Genomic DNA, 19,543 nt, shown 5'->3' on the forward strand with positions numbered 1-19,543 from the left:
TTTTTTAATCTTATGAACTTAATAGACTCTTGTCTTTTTTCAACCTTATGAACCATGGGGGAGGTTTAGCAAAACTTGTGCAGAGGACAAGTTGACCAACTGACCAGTTGCCCATAACAACCAATCAAATTGCTTCTTTCATTTTCAAAAAGGTCTCTGAGAAATAAAAGAAGCTAACTGGTTGCTATGGGCAATTGGTTTTGATAAATCTTCCCCTATGTAACTATGTTCTTTATGATACACATTTGCCGCATAACCAGATGACTGTGGACAATGTAAGTCATTACTAGAATGTTCCTGGTAAGACATAGAACAGAAGAAGAGATCCATAAACACTTACATTTTTTTGTGACTCGAGGGCATAAAATACATTTAAGTATAGAAACACAGTCCCTATCTTTAAACAATACACACAAAATCAGAGTGGAGTTAAATTGAACAGTTTCAGTCTAATTCTTTTTCAGTTCAATAGCCTAGCTAATACTTCATATAGAGCTTTTTGTCTTTGCACAGAGCTGAAAAAACGAGTCTGCTCAGAGGAGGCACTACGTGGATGATGATGGACTGCCAAGTAACCCATTGTGAGCAGTTGGTTGTGTTATGAAATAAATGTTGTTGTTTTTTCTGTTAAAAGGAAGATGAACATTGCAGCATTTCAGCCTGAAATTTCCATTCTCTAAAAAGCCTTTTTACCATGTGTGACAATAATAATAATAATAATAATAATAATATATCATATTATTACATTTTCTATGTTCTTTCCTTTAGGCGATTATTATACTTTGATCTTGGCTTGACCAAAACTACACATTATTGGGGCCCTATATGTCCTCCAAATATGATTCTACTACTAATCAAATGTAACTTTGAATCATATCAAATAAACACAGGTTATGACCGGGGCATCCATTTTCCAGACTAATCTAGGCATAGGGGTAGGGATAGTATTCTGTAGAGTAATTTTGTTTTATTTTATCTGTATATAACAGGATATGGAAAGCTGCATAAGGATAATGAGTAGAGATGAGCAAACTTACATTAAATTTGATTCGTCACAAACTCGGCGGTTGATGACTTTTCCTGCATAAATTAGTTCAGCTTTCAGGTGCTCCCGTGGTCTGGAAATGGTGGATACAGTCCTAGGAGACTGTATCCACCTTTTCCAGCCCACCGGAGCAGCGGAAAGCTGAACTAATTTATGCAGGAAAAGTCAGCAACCGCCGAGCTGAGAAGTTCGTGACAAATCCAATTTACTGTAAGTTCGCTCATCTCTTATAATGAGTCTGCTCAGAAGAGGCACTACATGGATGATGATTGACTGCCAAGTAACCCATTGCGAGCAGTTTGTTGTGTTATGAAATAAATGGGGTTTTTTTTTCTGTTAAAAGCAAGATGAACATTGCAGTATTTCAGCCTGAAATAGGGCACACACTTGAAAAAAATACAAATAATAAAAAGTTTGTTTATTATTATTTTTTAATTGGAGGCTGTATTAATTTTCATTGTCTAAAAAGCCTTTTTAACCATGTGTGATAATTTTATTATTATTATTATTTTAGCACAAATCGTATCAGCTCCCCCTCTTGACTGGCGCACAGAACCGGCATAGAGCTCGCCCGAGTAATGAACAGAAAGAGATAGTCCAGAGCTATTATTATTATTTATATCATATTATTACATTTTCTATGTTCTTTCCTTTAGGAGATTATTATACTTTGATGCTGGCTTGACCAAAACAACACATTATTGGGGCCCTATATGTCCTCCAAATATTATTCTACCACTAATCAAATGTAACTTTCAATCATATCAAATGAACATAGGTTATTTTTCAGACATAGGGGTAGGGACAGTATACTGCAGAGTTATATTGATTTATATTATCTGTATATAAAAGGATATGGAAAGCTGTATAAGGATAAGGATTTTTGTGGTTAATTGATTTTCAAGATGAGTCCTTCAGCTTGACAAGGCAAGGTTAGGGTCAGATAACTGTTCCTGCCTTGATTTATTCTGAAGTAAGTCAAGTAGAAAATAGAGTCTTGATACAGACTTGTGAAGGAAACATTCAGTGAGAACTCCTTCACCCTGATACGAAAAGACCTAGTCTATTTCCAGACTTACCCTCTCTAAAATGAACACTTTGCTGAGGAGATGTGAGCTCATTGTGGGCCTAAGAAAACTCAACTCAGTGCTTTTAGATACCGTATTTGGGAAAAAAAATTGGTGGTAACTTATACATACCCTTTGGGGTACATGTGTATTATCTATGTGATTTAAAAGATATGTTTCACAGTCACATTTTTTGAGGGGAAGATTAATTTTTTCAGTATTCATTTTCACATATAAATTGGCAATCCCACAATACGGTGGGTGACCGTGGTACTAAGTGTTCTACATCTACAAATTAATCAACACTTCACCACTAGGATGTCTGATCTCAACAACACATTCACGGACATTACAAAGTGTTCCAACATGTTTCCCCACATGAAATCAAGGGCTCATCAGGGGCAGAAACTGCAATTATGAAGCACAAAAGTACAAGCTAATATTAAATATAAATAAATCATGAAACTTATGTTCAATACAAGTACAACCATCACATGCATAACTAAAGTCAGCTAAACCCCCTTTTTTCATTTTGTACTAATAAAGTTAAAAGTCTACTTTATTATAGAAAGGATCGATTCTGTTAAAAATTCTTAATCTTTTTAAGTTCATAAAAAAAAACATATTTGGACACTAGTGATAATGTAAACAAGATGCATGCTGTGGTTAGGAGATATTTTGAATATTTGAAACACAGCCTTGCCATGGCATGTAGCTTGTTTACATGCTCTTTTATACACAAGTATTTTAAACTGAATTTCCACTCTGGGAGCTGGATCTTTTTCTATTACAAGTATAACCATATAATTCTTGATAATTAGGCTCCATGTGGAGTAACCCACTTAGGGCCTTGTGTTTGATAAAAGTTTGTATTGACTATGAATATTCTAATTAAAAAAATTAAGTCTTAAAAGGCAGTATGGTACTGTAATATCTTACTTAGAGATGAGTGAATCGATGCTGACAAACCCGAATTTGTTACAAATTTCATGAAATATTCGATTTGGCAACGAATGTGAATATGGCCGAGATTTGATCGCACAAATTGTTTCATTAAACTAAATTTACTGCTGTCCAGGCTCCAGGGCATCTAAAATGGCGGATCCACATGTCAATACATGGGGCAAGGAACGCTGGGAAGGCGGGAAGGCAAGGCGGGAAGGGAAGTAGGCGGGATGACCCGGAATCACATGCAGGATGCAGCCTATCGCCAGCCAGTCACCCCTGTGATGTCACAGCCCTATATAATCGGCAGCCATTTTGCAGCTCGTCAAATTATTCAATACACTGCATACAGATAGGACGGACAGCCTGTGTGTGTGTGTTACACAAAAAAGCTCATTCCAGCAGCGTTTCACATTCTAGTCACATCAGCGTTCTGGTGGACAGAGAGCAGTGTTTTTTTTTACTGAAAAGGTCTCCTCATGCTTCAGCCAACTCCAGGCTGTGTCATTCAGCCGATATATGGTTCACTGATACTGCTGGGCCTGGGCCTAAAATTTTTTTATGGTAGCACTAGCTACCCTAAATCTTCAAATTAAATTTCAAAATTCATCTTTTAATCTTAGGGATTGTAAAGCCCTAGTGTCTACTCATGCTGCTGCCAGCTCCAGGCTGTGTCATTTAGCAAATATATGGTCTCCTCATGCTGCCAAGAGCTCCACACTGTTTCATTCAGCCACTATATGGTCTCCTCATGCTTCAGGCACCTCCATGCTGTGTCATTCAGCCACTATATGGTATCCTCATGCTGCAAACACCTCCACACTGTGTCATTCAGCCACTATATGGTCTCCTCATGCTGCAATCACCTCCACACTGTGTCATTCAGCCACTATATGGTGTCCTCATGCTTCAGCCACATCCAAGCTGTGTCATTCAGCCATTATTTGGTCTCCTCATGCTGCCAACACCTCCACGTTGTGTCATTTAGCCACTATATGGTCTCCTCATACTAATTCCACCTCCAGGCTCTGTCATTGTGCCGCTCAGCGGCAATGATTCTAAAACGATGCCTGTAATCTGCATGTCATTCTGAATGACAGTATTATTTCACTACCCCAGCACAATCCATATGCATGTTAGAACAAAATAAAGTGTTCCACACCCCTATTGAGGCTCTGTGTAGTCCAGAAATAGCCGTTTTTAACCCCTTAAGGACCACAGACGTATGTGTACATTCTAGCTCCCTGGTACTTAAGGACCAAGGATGTACACGTCCATTTTATTGGAATTCTGGTCCCCGCCACGTGCCGGGCGGGGACCGGACCGGGGTGACTGCTGATATCTATCAGCAGGCACCCCCTGAAAATGCCAAGGGGGGGGGTCACAAGACCCCCCTATGTCGGCGATGAATTCACACCGGCGATCGGCGGCAATTCTGGTCATACGGGTAATGTGGGACCCGATGACCAGGAGAGACATGGTGATCGGGGGTGTAGGATACATCCCAATCACTTCCTGTATTTATGGGGAGGTGGAGATTTCGTCAACCCCCCCCCCCCCCAGGAGTACTGATATTAGCTGGCAGGGGAGGGGTTAATGACCTCCTTTCGCATCTCGGTCAGCTTACTCTCTCTGTCAGCAAGCAGAGCTGAAAGAAGGAGCAAGGGACCCCCCCTCTGCTGAGATCAGAGCCCCTCACGGCAGAAGAGATCTGGGTAGTGCAGGGAGAGAATACAATAAAGGGACAGGAAGGAGTGCAGTTTTTTCAGGACCCAGGCCCTATTAGAGGTTCAGGGCGCTGCGATTTGTCACCCTTTTATTTTTGTCCGCAGCATTTTTTTCCCCATATAACAGTGTGTGATTATAAAGTGACACCGAGCACACACTACATACTTCCCCACCCCCCCACACACACACCCTCTACCCCCCCCGCCACCGCCCCCCCCCCATCCACCACCATAGAAAAAAGTCAATGGTTCGCAGGGCATTTTCGGCGGAGGAGGCATATGCCTTACTTGCCTCTGACTCCGAATCTGCTAGTAACAACGAGGAAGATCCTACTTTTCTATGTTCTTCCTCATCCTCCTTATCATCTAGTACTGATCATGAGCCCCCCAAAAGGTGGTGGAGATGCAGCCAGGCGAGGCCACGCACCCCCCATGAAAGTGACCCAGTGGCCGGCACTAGTACAAGTGGCCATGCTGCTCGTAATAGGAGTTTGACCCCCCAGACAATTTTACCGGAGCCCCCTTCTGGTGAACCTGTCTGGAGACCTCCAGAGGGTTATCATCCACGGATAATAGTCCCCAACAAACTCAGAAATCCGGATTGACACTGCTGGATTCATTGAAATTGACTATTTTAGTTATTTTTTCAGTGACAGCTTTGTAAATCTAATGGTCGAGCAGACGAATCTGTATGCCCAGCAGTTCATCACCCACCACCCAGATTCACTTTTGGCCAGGCCCAATGAATTGTACGCCATTGATGAAGCAGAAATGAGGACATTTTGGGGCCTTGTGCTGCATATGGGCCTGGTCAAAAAAAAACTTTGTCAGACAATACTGGAGCGGGGACATCCTCTACCAGACGCTGCTCAACAGTATGGCAATGACACGGAGGTGGTTCAAGGCCATTTGGAAATGCCTACATTATGCAGATAATGCAGCATGTCCTCCCCAAGGTGATCCTGCCTATGACCGGCTTTACAAAGTGAGGCCGGTAATAGATCACTTTGGGGCCAAATTTGGTAGGCCTACGTACCCCTCAGGGAGCTCTTGGTAGATGAGTCTCTTATCAGTTTTAAGGGGAGACTCACCTTTCGCCAGTACATTCCCTCGAAGCGGGCAGGGTATGGTGTGAAGCTCCACAAACCCAGAGTGGGGGAAAGGGGTAAAATCGTCTGGGACCTTGTGCACTCATTGCTGGATAAGGGTTACCACGTATACGTGGACAACTTTTATATCAGCATCCCTCTGTTCACATCCCTTGCCGCCAGATCCATGTCTGCTTTTGGGACCATGCGGAAGAACCAGAGAGGCCTCCCTTTAAATTTGATCGAGGCACCTATGCCCAAGGGTGAGTCCCGTGCCCTTACCCATGAAAAGCTGTTGCTAGTCAGGTATAAGGATAAGAGGGATGTCCTTATGCTGACCACGATTCATGGTAACGGCAGCTCACCTGTCCCTGTGGAGGTACCACAACATCGGTCCTCAAGCCCGATTGTATTCTGGACTACAATCGGTATATGGGGGGAGTTGATCTCTCAAGTCCTCAAGCCATACATTGCCATGCGGAAAACACGGATATGGTACAAAAAAGTTGCTGTCTACTTGGTACAGGTTGCCATGTACAACTCTTTTGTACTGTACCAGAATGCTGGCAACACAGGGACATTCCTCCAGTTCCAAAAAGAAGTCCTAAATGCCCTGTTCTTTCCTGACCGGGAAAGAGCAGGCCGGACTTCCCAAGGAACTGAAGTTATAGGTGCCAGGATCGTCCCAGGCCAACACTTTCCAGGGGAGGTCCCCCACACTGAAAAGAAGGGACGATCCCAGAAAAGATGTAGAGTGTGTTACAAGAAGGGGAATAAGGAAGGACACCACCACTCAATGTGACACTTGCCCCGATCATCCGGGCCTCTGCATTAAGGATTGCTTAAGGGAGTATCACACTTCCATGGAGTACTATATTTTCCCTCTTCATTTTAATTTTCGATAATTTGACCCCAATGCACCAAGTCTAGAGTACATTCCAAATTTTAACCCCATAAAACAACTAAATTGCCCCAAAAACTATTTTATAAAAAAAAAAAAAATTATAAGACCTCCGGGGGTATTTTTCCCAAAAACAGGGTCAATGAGTCACTATCATCTGGGACTTTTTATGTTGCCTCAAATGTGCAGCACTCTCTTTCCACCTGACTGGGGTGCGCATTTAAGGCAACAGGTTTGGGACGACCACACACATCACATTTCCAAAATGATTATTCAGAGTGTTTGGGGTTGGCATATTTTTTAGTTTTGACTATGCTCTGGGTCATGATTCTGGGAATATAACCTGTTTTATAATTGTTTGTACCACTGTACCCCTTGTTAGTAATTTACCCCATGTAACGTTCCTTGAGGGAGGGGACCCGCTGTTCTGGCTCCACAGGCAGCTATGTAGAAGCTCAAGGCCCCTGACTGGTGTGCACCCACAGAGCTGTTTACGCCCAGATATGAGGTATGTCCTTACTCCAAAGAAATGTATTTACAAATTTACGGTGGCATTTTCTCCTAATACCACTTGTGAAAATTGAAAATTTTGGGTAACCCCAGCCTTTTAGTGTACAAAATCAAATTTTTCCTTTTCACATCCCATTTTAACCCCTTAAGGACGCAGGGCGTAAATGTACGTCCTGGTGCGGTGGTACTTAACGCACCAGGACATACATTTACGTCCTGTGCATAACCGCGGGCATCGGAGCGATGCCCGTGCCATGCGCGGCTGATCCCGGTTGCTGATCGCAGCCAGGGACCCGCCGGCAATGGCTGACGCCCGCGATCTCGCGGGCGTCCACCATTAACCCCTCAGGTGCCGGGATCAATACAGATCCCGGCATCTGCGGCAGTGCGCGATTTGAATGAATGATCGGATCGCCCACAGCGCTGCTGCGGGGATCCGAAAATTCATAACGCCGCACGGAGGTCCCCTCTCCTTCCTCAGTCCGGCTCCCGGCGTCTCCTGCTCTGGTCTGAGATCGAGCAGACCAGAACAGAAGATAGCCGATAACACTGATCTGTTCTATGTCCTATACATAGAACAGATCAGTATTAGCAATCATGGCATTGCTATGAATAGTCCCCTATGGGGACTATTCAAGTGTAAAAAAAAAATGTAATAAAATGTAAAAGTAAAAAAAAGGGAAAAATCCCCTCCCCCAATAAAAAAGTTAAACGGCCGTTTTTTTCCTATTTTACACCCAAAAAGCGTAAAAAATAAATTTTATAGACATATTTGGTATCGCCGCTGGCGATCCGATCATTCAGAACGCCGCATGGCGATCCGATCATTCAGAACGCCGGGCGATCCGATCATTCAGAACGCCGTGGGCGATCCGATCATTCAGAACTCCGCACGGAGGTCCCCTCACCTTCCTCCTTCCGGCTCCCGGCGTCTTCTGCTCTGGTCTGAGATCGAGCAGACCAGAACAGAAGATAGCTGATAACACTGATCTGTTCTATGTCCTATATATACAACAGATCAGTATTAGCAATCATGGTATTGCTATGAATAGTCCCCTATGGGGACTATTGAAGTGTAAAAAAAAATGTAAAAAAATGTAAAAGTAAAAAAAAAGTGAAAAATCCCCTCCCCCAATAAAAAAGTAAAAGGTCAGTTTTTTCCTATTTTACCCCCAAAAAGCGTAAAAAATAAATTTTATAGACATATTTGGTATCTCCACGTGCATAAATGTCCTAACTATTAAAATAAAATGGTAATGATCCCGTAAGGTGAACAGCGTGAACGTAAAAAAAAAAAAAAAAGTCCAAAATTGCTACTTTTTTAATACATTTTATTAAAAAAAATTATAATAAATTTATTAAAAGTTTTTTACATGCAAATGTGGTATAAAAAAAAGTAAAGATCATGGCGCAAAAAATGAGCCCTCATATCGCTGCTTATACAGAAAAATAAAAAAGTTAGAGGTCATCAAAATAAAGGGGTTATTAACGTACTAATTTGGTTAAAAAGTTTGTGATTTTTTTAAGCACAACAAAAATTTAAAAGTATGTAATAATGGGTATCATTTTAATCATATTGACCCTCAGAATAAAGAACACACGTCATTTTTACCGTAAATTGTACGGCGTGAAAACGAAACCTTCCAAAATTATCAAAATTGCGTTTTTCTTTTTAATTTCCCCACAAAAATAGTGTTTTTTGGTTGCGCCATACATTTTATGATATAATGAGTTATGTCATTACAAAGGATAACTGGTAGCGCAAAAAACAAACCCTCATACTAGTCTGTGGATGAAAATATAAAAGAGTTATGATTTTTAGAAGGCGAGGAGGAAAAAATGAAAACGTAAAAATTAAATTGTCTGAGTCCTTAAGGCCAAAATGGGCTGAGTCCTTAAGGGGTTAATGAACATTTATTAAATACCTGTGGGGTATTAAGACTCACTGTACCCCTTGTTACGTTCCTTGAGTGTGGTAATATCCAAAATAGTATGCCATGTGTTGTTTTTTTTTTTTTTTTGGTGTTCTGGCACCATTGGGGCCTCCTAAATGTGAAATGCCCACCATTTCAGCAAAATTTGGAAATGTGACTTCTTCACTTCTGAGCATTGTAGAGCGCCATTGTTACGATCCTTAAGGGGTGTAGTTTCCAAAATAGTATGCCATGTGTTTTTTTTTTTTATTTGCTGTCCTGGTACCATAGTGGCTTCCTAAATGCGACATGCCCCCTCAAAAACCATTTCAGCAAAATTTGCTTTCCAAAAGCCAAATGTGACTCCTTCTCTTCTGAGCATTGTACTGTGCCCACAGTGCACTTGATGTCCACACATGGGGTATTTCCATACTCAGAAGAAATGGGGTTACACATTTTGGGGGGCATTTCTCCTATTACTCCTTGTACAAATGTAAAATTTGGGGAAACACCAGCATTTTTGTGATTTTTTTTTTTCAATCTACACATCCGACTTTAACAAAAAGTCGTCAAACATCTGTGAGGTGTTAAGGCTCACTGTACCCCTTCTTACCTTCCTTGTAGTTTCCAAAATAGAATGCCATGTGAGGGATTTTTTGCTGTTCTGGCAGCATAGGGGATTCCTAAATGCGACATGCCCTCCAAAAACCATTTCTGCTAAATTTGCTTTTGAAAAGCCAAATGTGACTCCTTCACGTCTGAGCATTGTAGTGCGCCAGCAGAGCACTTGACATCCACACATGGGGTATTTCCATACTCAGAAGAGATGGGGTTATAAATGTTGGGGGCATTTTCTCCTATTACCCCTTGTAAAAATGTAAAATTTGGGGGAAAGCCAGCATTTTAGTAAAAAAAAAGTAATTTACCTATCCAACTTTAACGAAAAGTCGTCAAACACCTGTGGGGTGTTAAAGCTCACTGTACCCCTTGTTACGTTCCTTGAGGGGTGCAGTTTCCAAAATAACATGCCATGTGGGGGGGGGGTTGCTGTCCTGGCACCATAGGGGATTCCTAAATGGGACATGCCCCCTCAAAAAACATTTCAGCAAAATTTGCTTTCCAAAAGCCAAATGTGACTCCTTCTCTTCTGAGCATTGTAGTGCACCAGCAGAGCACTTGGCTTTTACGCATGGAGTATTTCCATAGTCAGAAGAAAGGGGGTTACAAATTTTGGGGGGCATTTTCTCCTATTACACCTTGTAAAAAGAAACATTTCGGGGATAACCAGCATTTTAGTGAAAATAATCTTTTACACATTCAACTTTAATGAAAAGTCATCAAACACCTGTGGGGTGTTAAGGCTCACTATACCCCTTGTTCTGTTCCTTCAGGGGTGTAGTTTCCAAAAGAGTAGGCCATGTGTTCTTTTTTTTTTTTTTGCTGTCCTGGCACCATAGAGGCTTCTTAAATGGTGCCCCCCAAAAACCATTTAAAAAAAACTCACTCTCCAAAATCTCATTGTCGCTCCTTCCCTTCTGAGCCCTCTACTGCGCCCGCCGAACACTTGACATACACATATGAGGTATTACCTTACAAATTTTGAGAGGATTTTTCTCCTTTTATCCCTAACATGCGAGTTTAAAAAATGAAGATTTTGAATTCTCTCGTTCACTTTGCTGCTATTCCTGTGAAACACCTAAAGTGTTAACACACTTACTGAATGTCATTTTGAATAATTTGAGGGGTGCAATTCTTATAATGGGGTCATTTATGGGGCATTTGTAATAAGAAAGTCCTTCAAATCCACTTCAAACCTGAACTGGTCCATGAAAAATTCAGATTTTGATTTTTTTTTTAAAAATTGGAAAATTGCTGCTGAACTTTGAAGCCCTCTGATGTCTTCCAAAAGAAAAAACATGTCAACTTTATGATGCAAACATAAAGTAGACATATTGTATTTGTGAATCAAAATATAATTTATTTGGAATGTCTATGTTCCTTACAAGCAGAGAGCTTCAAAGTTAGAAAAATGCTAAATTTGCATTTTTTTCATCAAATTTTTGAATTTTTCACCAAGAAATGATGCAAGTATTGACAAAATTTTACTACTTACATAAAGTAGAATATGTCACAAAAAAATTATCCTCGTTTCGCTCTTATCTGGTTTTGTCTGGGCACACGCAAGACCAAGGGTGGCCCGGCGCATTTTGACTAGACGTAGAGCCGATGGAGGGCTGGGTCTCCCTGACTGCCTTTTCTACTTCCTAGCAGTGATCCTGACCAGAGTGATGGATTGTCGTGCAGCCCCGACTATTAAACAGTGGGTGACGCTGGAGAGCCACACCTCCTCCCTGGACCCTAAAACTCTGTTGTGGCTCCCTACACCATCCCTAGCGACCGTTTTCACCCCAGAGATACCTCCTGTAACCTCTTCAATTGTATTTGCCCGACGATACTATTTGACGGCCACCTCCCTCTTCACCCCAGATGGTCCCCTAACACCAGTTTTCGGAAACCCAGCCTTCCCTCCAGCTCTCTCCTCCACCTCCTTCCTTGGCCGATCTAGATTGGATGGTGTATCATTCTGCACCTTCCTGGACCACTCTGGCCTGAAGCCACTTGATGACCTCGTCCCTGATTCCGCCGCCACGCCTGGCCAACGCTTCCAATATATACAACTCCAACACTTTTACTCCTCTCGAGGAGCCGGTCTGCACTTACATCGCCCCCTTTCCTCGTTTGAGAAGCTATGTGTATCTACGTCAGGGCCTGGTCGCCCAGTTAGCGCTATCTACTCACTCCTCCTTGACTCCCTCGGAATGGAATCCCTTCCCTTCAGAGCAAGCTGGGAGAGGGAGCTGTCGCGTGGGTTCTCGGACGAGGAATGGAATAAGGCTGTTCGTATGTGTCATAAATCCACCATCTCTAGTAAAGCGCAGGAGACGAACTATAAAGTTCTGTCGAGGTGGTATAGAGTTCCGACACTACTGTCTCGTATGTATCCCGGGGTGCAGGACATTTGCTGGCGTTGTGGCGGTGGAGGAGGCACGATGTCACACATTTGGTTACATTGCCCCATCCTAACCCCGTTCTGGTCGACTGTCCGAGAGGTCATACGCAAACTAACTTCTGTATCACTTGACTTAGATCCGGCTGCTCTCCTTCTTTCCATCCTCCCGCACTCTGTCCCAAAATAGCACTCTCGCCTGATCAGTTTTATGCTCCTAGCGGCCAGATCAGTTATCCCGAGGCTCTGGAAATCCACTACATCCCCGTCTTTCTCTTCCTGGGCCCAAGAACTGTCCAAAATACATAGGATGGAGGAGCTTATTGCTGACTCCAAAAACCAGGTGACAAAACATCATCGAATCTGGAGCCCTTGGACTACGTTCTTGTCGTCCAGTGACTACAGAACCTCTTACACAACACCCTAGCCGCCTCCTTGACTCTCTTGTGCCTTTCTCGAGTGTGTTGCCCTGCTCAGCATAGCCAGCAAGCCTGCCCCGTGAGGGCCCTGCCCGCGCCTGTCGCCTCCCGAGGTACGTACACCATCTAACTTGCCCAGTCTCCCTCTATCTAACCCTCTCTCATATTCCCTATTACTCATATTCTGCCTATCTCTGGCCCTTCCTCCCTTTTTCTCTGTCTCTCCTCTCCTCTCCTTTTCTCACATCCCCTGCATCTCATGGGAACTATCAACCTACTCCCACTTTGTTGCCGCCAATTGCTTCCTCAAGTTCCGACTGGTAGTTATGGCTCCTCAGGGTATGACCTAATATACATGCACTGCTGATAGTGTTCACCCACACTTGTCTTCCCTAGATATTGATATGTGTCCTCCTGTCCTCTCATGAGGAGATTTGCTCAGGCCACCTACCAGTGCTCTACTGTTCTTCCTTTTTTGGTCTTTCTGTTTTGGCGACCTAAGCAGGCTAAATATGATAGTCCCACATTTACTTTGAGTTTGATTTCCATATGTCTAGTGCTCTACCATGCATGTTACTGTTACATGACTTCACTGACATGTTGGATATGTTGCTGTTACCCCAACTATGTATGACTTTACAACTTAATAAAAATTTACTGTTTAAAAAAAAAAAAATATATCTTGGAATCAGAATGAAAAGTAAAAGAATGCCAGAGTTATTAATGCTTAAAGTGAAAGTGATCAGGTAAAGTGAATGTGCAAAAAGCGCTCTGGTCCTACAGTGAAAATTGGCTTGGTCCTTAAGGGGTTAATATTGATTTTCTGCGAATAAATTTGGATCGCTCATCTCTAATCTTACTTATTGCTAACTGAGTCCTTGTGTACAACTACAGTATCTCTATTCTTTTGTACTTTATTGATATAGGTCAATGCAATAGGTAAAGCAATCCATCACTTATCAAGTAAGCTACATATCATATTTAAAGGGTATTCCTGAATTTATCTTTTTATTTCACTATGCTACAAAGGCTGTAAAAGTTAGTGTAGTTCATAATATAGTGTCTTTACCTATGTGTGACAGTGGTCTCACAAATTTTTTGTGATTGTCGCCCCAATATTTATTTTTAAAAGCATACAAAATCGGGTTTTCCCTGGTTGCAGTATGGCATGACAACACTAGACAGGTGTGCAAAGGGAGCCTGTCCTGCTTCAATGGATGGAGAGACTGCTCGGTGGGAGAGAGATCATTTTGCAACAGCTGTTGGCACCCTGGTTACAAAATCCTGGTCTTTTGAATGGAAAGCAGCTCATTTGTTTTTTAATGGGTGAGATGGCTGATGTGTGGAAGGAAGAAAAAGTGACCTCACACTTACAAGCTACTCAACTATGAGATGCTTAGTTTTAAAGACTAACTCCAACAGGAAATACTCAGTTCACAAAAAGATAGCCATATTGTTATGGTAATCCCACAACATAGCCATTTAGCCCCAAGACAAGCACAGGTCAATTTTAAGCATGTCCATTATTGTCTGGCAGGTACGTACTAAAATCAAGTATGCAAATTTAACCACACCTCAAGGATATCCCCCTACTGGGTACACAATGAATAAAAAATGAGACAGATGGTTTCTGAAAAAATGCAAATTTTAATAAAAAACAGAAATATCAATATAAAATAGTAGTTAAAAGATCAGAGCATTAGTATTAATAAACTGTCATTGGGCCCTAATGACAGATAGATGTTGAAGCAACTACCTAAACAATTCTAGGATAGTCCATGGATATTGCTCCGAATTGGACCGTTAGTCCGGCAAAAAAATACAGTAGATGTTTCAATGATGGCACAATTTTTAAACTGGCATTAGATGGATTCACTCACAGTTTGTATATCTGTACTAAAATCACCTTATGGTGGATAACACTGTAACAATAGCTAAGGTTTAGGTTTAGATATAGAAAAGATGCAACAGTGCCCCATAGCAGAAAAAAACACAGAGAAAGAAACATATTCTGTCATGCATGGTTAATACACCATTAGGAGTGTTCTTGCTCAATCATGTAGAAGATGTTTCTTATGCAGCTGCCTTCCTTCCAAATGGAGCTGTATTTACCATTAGATTATCATTTATTAGAAAGGGCTGTGCCAAGTTTATATCCTTTTACCTATTCACAGAATGTTGACCCCTTAAGCACTCAGGGTTTTTCCGTTTTTGCACTTTCATTTTTCCCTCCTTACCTTTTAAAAATCATAACCCTTTCAATTTTCCACCTAAAAATCCATAGTATGGCTTATTTTTTGCATCACCAATTCTACTTGGCAGTGACATCAGTCATTTTACCCAAAAATTCACGACAAAACAGGAAAAAAAAATCATTGTGCGACAAAATCGAAGAAAAAACACAATTTTGTAACTTTTGGGGGCTTCCATTTCTACGCAGTGCATATTTCGGTAAAAATGACACCTTATCATTATTCTGTAGGTCCATATGGTTAAAATGATACCCTACTTATATAGGTTTGATTTTGTCATACTTCTGGAAAAAATCATAACTACATGCAGGAAAATTTCTACGTTTAAAAATGTCCTTTCTGACCCCTATAACTTTTTTATTTTTCCACGTACAGGGCGGTATGAGGGCTAATTTTTTTGTGCTGTGATCTGAAGTTTTTATCGGTATGATTTTTGTTTTGATCGGACTTTTTGATCACTTTTTATTCATTTTTTAATGGTATAAAAAGTGACCAAAATGCACTTTTTTGGACTTGCGCATACGCCATTGACTGTGCGGTTTAATTAACTATATATTTTTATAGTTCGGACATTTACATGCGGCGATACCACATATGTTTATTTCTATTTTTATTTACACTGTTTTATTTTTTTTATGGGAAAAGGGGGGTGATTCAAACTTTTATAAGGGAAGGGGTTAAATGACCTTTATTAACACTTTTTTAAAACTTTTTTTTGCAGTGTTATAGGTCCCATAGGGACCTATAACACTGCACACACTGATCTCCTATGCTGATCACTGGTGTGTATTAACACGCCTGTGATCAGCGTTATCAGCGCTTGACTGCTCCTGTCTGGATCTCAGGCACGGAGCAGTCATTCGTCGATCGGACACCGAGGAGGCAGGTAAGGTAATTCACCGCGGCGGTCCCGAACAGCCCGACTGACTAGCCGGGATACTTTCGGTTTAGAAGGGTTAATACCGGGTTAATACCGCACATCGCCGCGATCGGCAATGTGTGGTATTAGCCGCGGTCCCGGCCGTTGATGAGTGCCAGGACCGACGCGATGTGATGCTTCATATCGCGGGAGCCGGCGCAGGACGTAAATATACGTCCTGCGTCGTTAAAGGGTTAATACATTATATGAGTCATGAGTCAGAGAAGACCTGCCTGTAATGACCTGCATACAAGGGAAGGGAGAAGAAGCAGAAGGTGAGGAAGGAAACTACTTATATGGTAATGTAAAACCAGTAAGATTATTGTAGGTCATAGGCTTTTCTAAATCGGTGTGTTTTCAGGAGGATTTTGAAGGGTGGAAGAGTTTGATTATTTGGAGTTACAAGTTCTACTGTATGGATGATAAATAGGAGAACTCTTGGAGATGAGTGAGAAAGCAGGCATGACAAGAGAAATTAAAGGGGTACTCCAGTGCTTACACATCTTATCCCCTATCCAAAGGTTAGGGGATAAGATGCCTGATCGCGGGAGTCCCGCAGCTGGGGACCCCCGGGATCATGCACGCGGCACCCCGTTTGTATTCAGTCCCCAGAGCATGTTCGACCGCAGGGCCGGCGGCGTGTGTCACGCCCCTGCCCCCGTGTGATGTCATGCTCCGCCCCTCAATGCAAGCCTATGGGAGGGGGCGTGATAGCAGGACGGGGGCGGGACTCCCGTGATCAGGCATCTTATCCCCTATCCTTTGGATAGGGGATAAGATGTGTAAGCACCGGAGTACCCCTTTAAAGAGATCTTGTGAGGATTGGAGATTATGTGTAGGGAGGTTATCAGAATTTTAGGTTAGAGGTGGATGAAGAGAACACCTTGCAGAAAACTTTGTCATTAATATTTCTAACTGAACTTACAACACAATGGCTGACATTTATCATTGCCTTTAAACAGTTTTTTGTGCCTAGAAAAGGCGCAAAAAAGGTGCAAGCAGGGTTTATTTACGCCTTTTGCTTTACACATTTCTGCTGATTTTGAGTTGCAATCCACTGATTTTGGCAAAACACATGATATGGAAGAGTTTTATCAACTGCGCCTTTTTGTGAAAAGGCACAAAAAAGGTCCAAAGCCACTGGAATGTCTCAAAAACTACACAGGCTAGAATTAGCTTAGCTTTTCGGTGTATGTGAAGAGAGAAATTTCAGAAAATGTGACCTGCACAAAATTTATCAAATGCTCTGTGACCATTTAATAAATTTGGTGCTACTACACATTACCAGCACACAAAAAAAGGTGTAGAAAAATTCTTCACTTACACCTACAATGATAAATGCCGGTCATTGGGTAGCAAGTGAAGGGATTGACAGAGGGCACAGACAGAAATGAAATGAGGGGGAGGTGGATGCACTAAATATAAGACTTGAGGTTGGATTAGAGCAGGGGTCTCAAACTCCCGGCCCGCGGGCCATTTGCGGCCCATAGAACAAAAGTTTGTGACCCGCACCAGGTATATGTAATTTGTATTGCCCGACGCCCGGGACATGCAGTTCCGGGAGCCGGGCAGGTAATTTCTTCAGGCATTTAGCCCTGCTTCGGGCAAGCAGAGCTGAATGCCGGAAGGCTTCACTTACCCTGCCCTCCTCCACGTCTCCGGTTGGCCGGCCCCAGTCTGATGAGGGATGTCCCGCATGTGACGTTCCTCCGCAGACCTGCACTGGAGGACGTCAGTGACGTCACTCGTCAGGCCGCCGCCGGAGAGGAGAAGTGCAGCGCAGGACAGGTAAGGTTGTCTATGTGTGTGTGTGTGTGTGCGGGTGTCTGTCTGTCTGTGTGTGTGTGAAAGTCTGACAGGGGAGGGGGGAAATGACAATGCTACCTAATGTGGGGAACCTGTTACTACCTAATTTGGGGAACCTGCTACTACCTAATATGGGGAACTTGTTACTACCTAATGTGGGGAACTTGCTTCTACCTAATGTGGGGAACCTGCTTCTACCTAATGTGGGGAACCTGCTTCTACCTAATGGGGGGAACCTGCTTCTACCTAATGTGGGGAACCTGCTTCTACCTAATGTGGGGAACCTGCTACTACCTAATGTGGGGAACCTGCTACTACCTAATATGGGGAACCTGCTACTACCTAATGTGGGGAACCTGCTGCCTACCTAATGTGGGGAGCTTGCTGCCTACCTAATGTGGGGAACTTGCTGCCTACCTCTTGTGGGGAACCTGCTGCCTACCTAATGTGGGGAACCTGCTACTACCTAATGTGGGGAACCTGCTGCCTACCTAATGTGGGGAACTTGCTGCCTACCTAATGTGGGGAACTTGCTGCCTACCTAATGTGGGGAACCTGCTGTCTACCTAATGTGGGGAACTTGGTGCCTACCTAATGTGGGGAACCTGCTGCCTACCTAATGTGGGAAACCTGCTGCCTACCTAATGTGGGGAACCTGCTGCCTACCTATTGTGGGGAACCCCCAGAAGTAACACCCCCATCATCCTTCAGCTCATGCTATTACCAGACGGGGTAGGGGGAATGGGGGGGTTTCTTGTGGATTATGGGGAGGCTACTGCTGGTGGGGGGTGTTGCTGGTGGATGATGAGGGTCGCATGATGGGGGCATTATATGTGAGGGGCGCATGATGGGGGCATTATATGTGAGGGGCACATGATGGGACATTATATGTAAGGGGCGCATGCGGCCCAGCCTCACCCAGCTGCTACCTCCAGTGGCCCCCGGATAATTTGAGTTTGAGACCCCTGGATTAGAGTGTGCTCCAGAGTGTTGGTATCGGACAACACAAAGAAAAATGTTGAAGTAGTCCTGTCTGAAGATGAGGAGGCATTTTTGTTAAGGAAGGTGTAGCAAAGAGTTTATGTGAGATTTGTTTTTGAGATGGAGATGGCAGGAGGTGGCAAAGACTTGGATGTGTAGATTGAAAGACAGTGTATCAAAGGTTATTTTGGGACATGAGGACTGGGGAAAGTAACTGTATCAATGGCCAGCATTTATCATTGTAGGTGTAAGTGAAGCATTTTTCTACATAATATCTGAGAGAGGGACAGAAGGCACAGTCTAATAATATTCTGCCTGTAATAGTAATAACTTTGCACAGTCTGATAGTGTCCAGTGGTCGTAACTGGTAGTGTGTATACTGGTGGGGTGCTAAGTATTAGAAGAAATAGTAGGCAATCCAAAAAATATAAAGAAAGGGGAACTTGCACTCACCGACCATGTAGTAGACTTAGAGCACTCTGAGGGCTCCCATCCTAAAGTCTCCCTGCCACATGGAGATTCCGTGGATCGAAGCATTTTTCTACTCCTTTTTTTTTATTTGCTGGTAATATGTAGGAGCACCAAATGTATTAAATGGTCGCAGAGCATTTGATAAATTTTATGCAGGTCACATTTTCTTAAATTTCTCTCTTCACATACACCAAAAAGCTAAGCTAAGTCTGGGCTGGTATAGTTTTAGAGATTCTTCAGAGGCTTCAGAGGCTTTGTGCCTTTTTTGTGCCTGTTCACAAAAAAAGACGCAGTTCTTAAAATCCTTCCATATCACGTTTATTGCCAAAATCAGTGGATTGCAACTCAAAATCAGTAGAAATGTGTAAACCAAAAAGGTGCAAAAAAGGCACAAATAAATCCTGCTTGGGCCTTTTTTGCTCCTTTTCTAGACACAAAAAACAGTCAATAGACAATTACAAATGTCAGCCAATATGTTTTGTCAGTTTTTTA

General features: G+C 42.7%; 1 long non-coding RNA gene across 1 annotated transcript in view; it reads left to right on the top strand.

Annotated features, from left to right (window-relative positions):
• The first annotated feature begins 201 nt into the window (after positions 1-201).
• LOC130306682 (uncharacterized) overlaps positions 202-19,543 on the top strand; it is a 48,961-nt gene continuing 29,619 nt past the window's right edge. Inside the window, exons 1-2 of the long non-coding RNA XR_008856012.1 lie at positions 202-275; positions 514-581. This is a non-coding gene — a long non-coding RNA (uncharacterized LOC130306682). The remainder of the gene's footprint in view (positions 276-513; positions 582-19,543) is intronic.

Source organism: Hyla sarda, chromosome 1 (assembly GCF_029499605.1).
Source record: "Hyla sarda isolate aHylSar1 chromosome 1, aHylSar1.hap1, whole genome shotgun sequence".
Classification (NCBI taxonomy): domain Eukaryota; kingdom Metazoa; phylum Chordata; class Amphibia; order Anura; family Hylidae; genus Hyla; species Hyla sarda.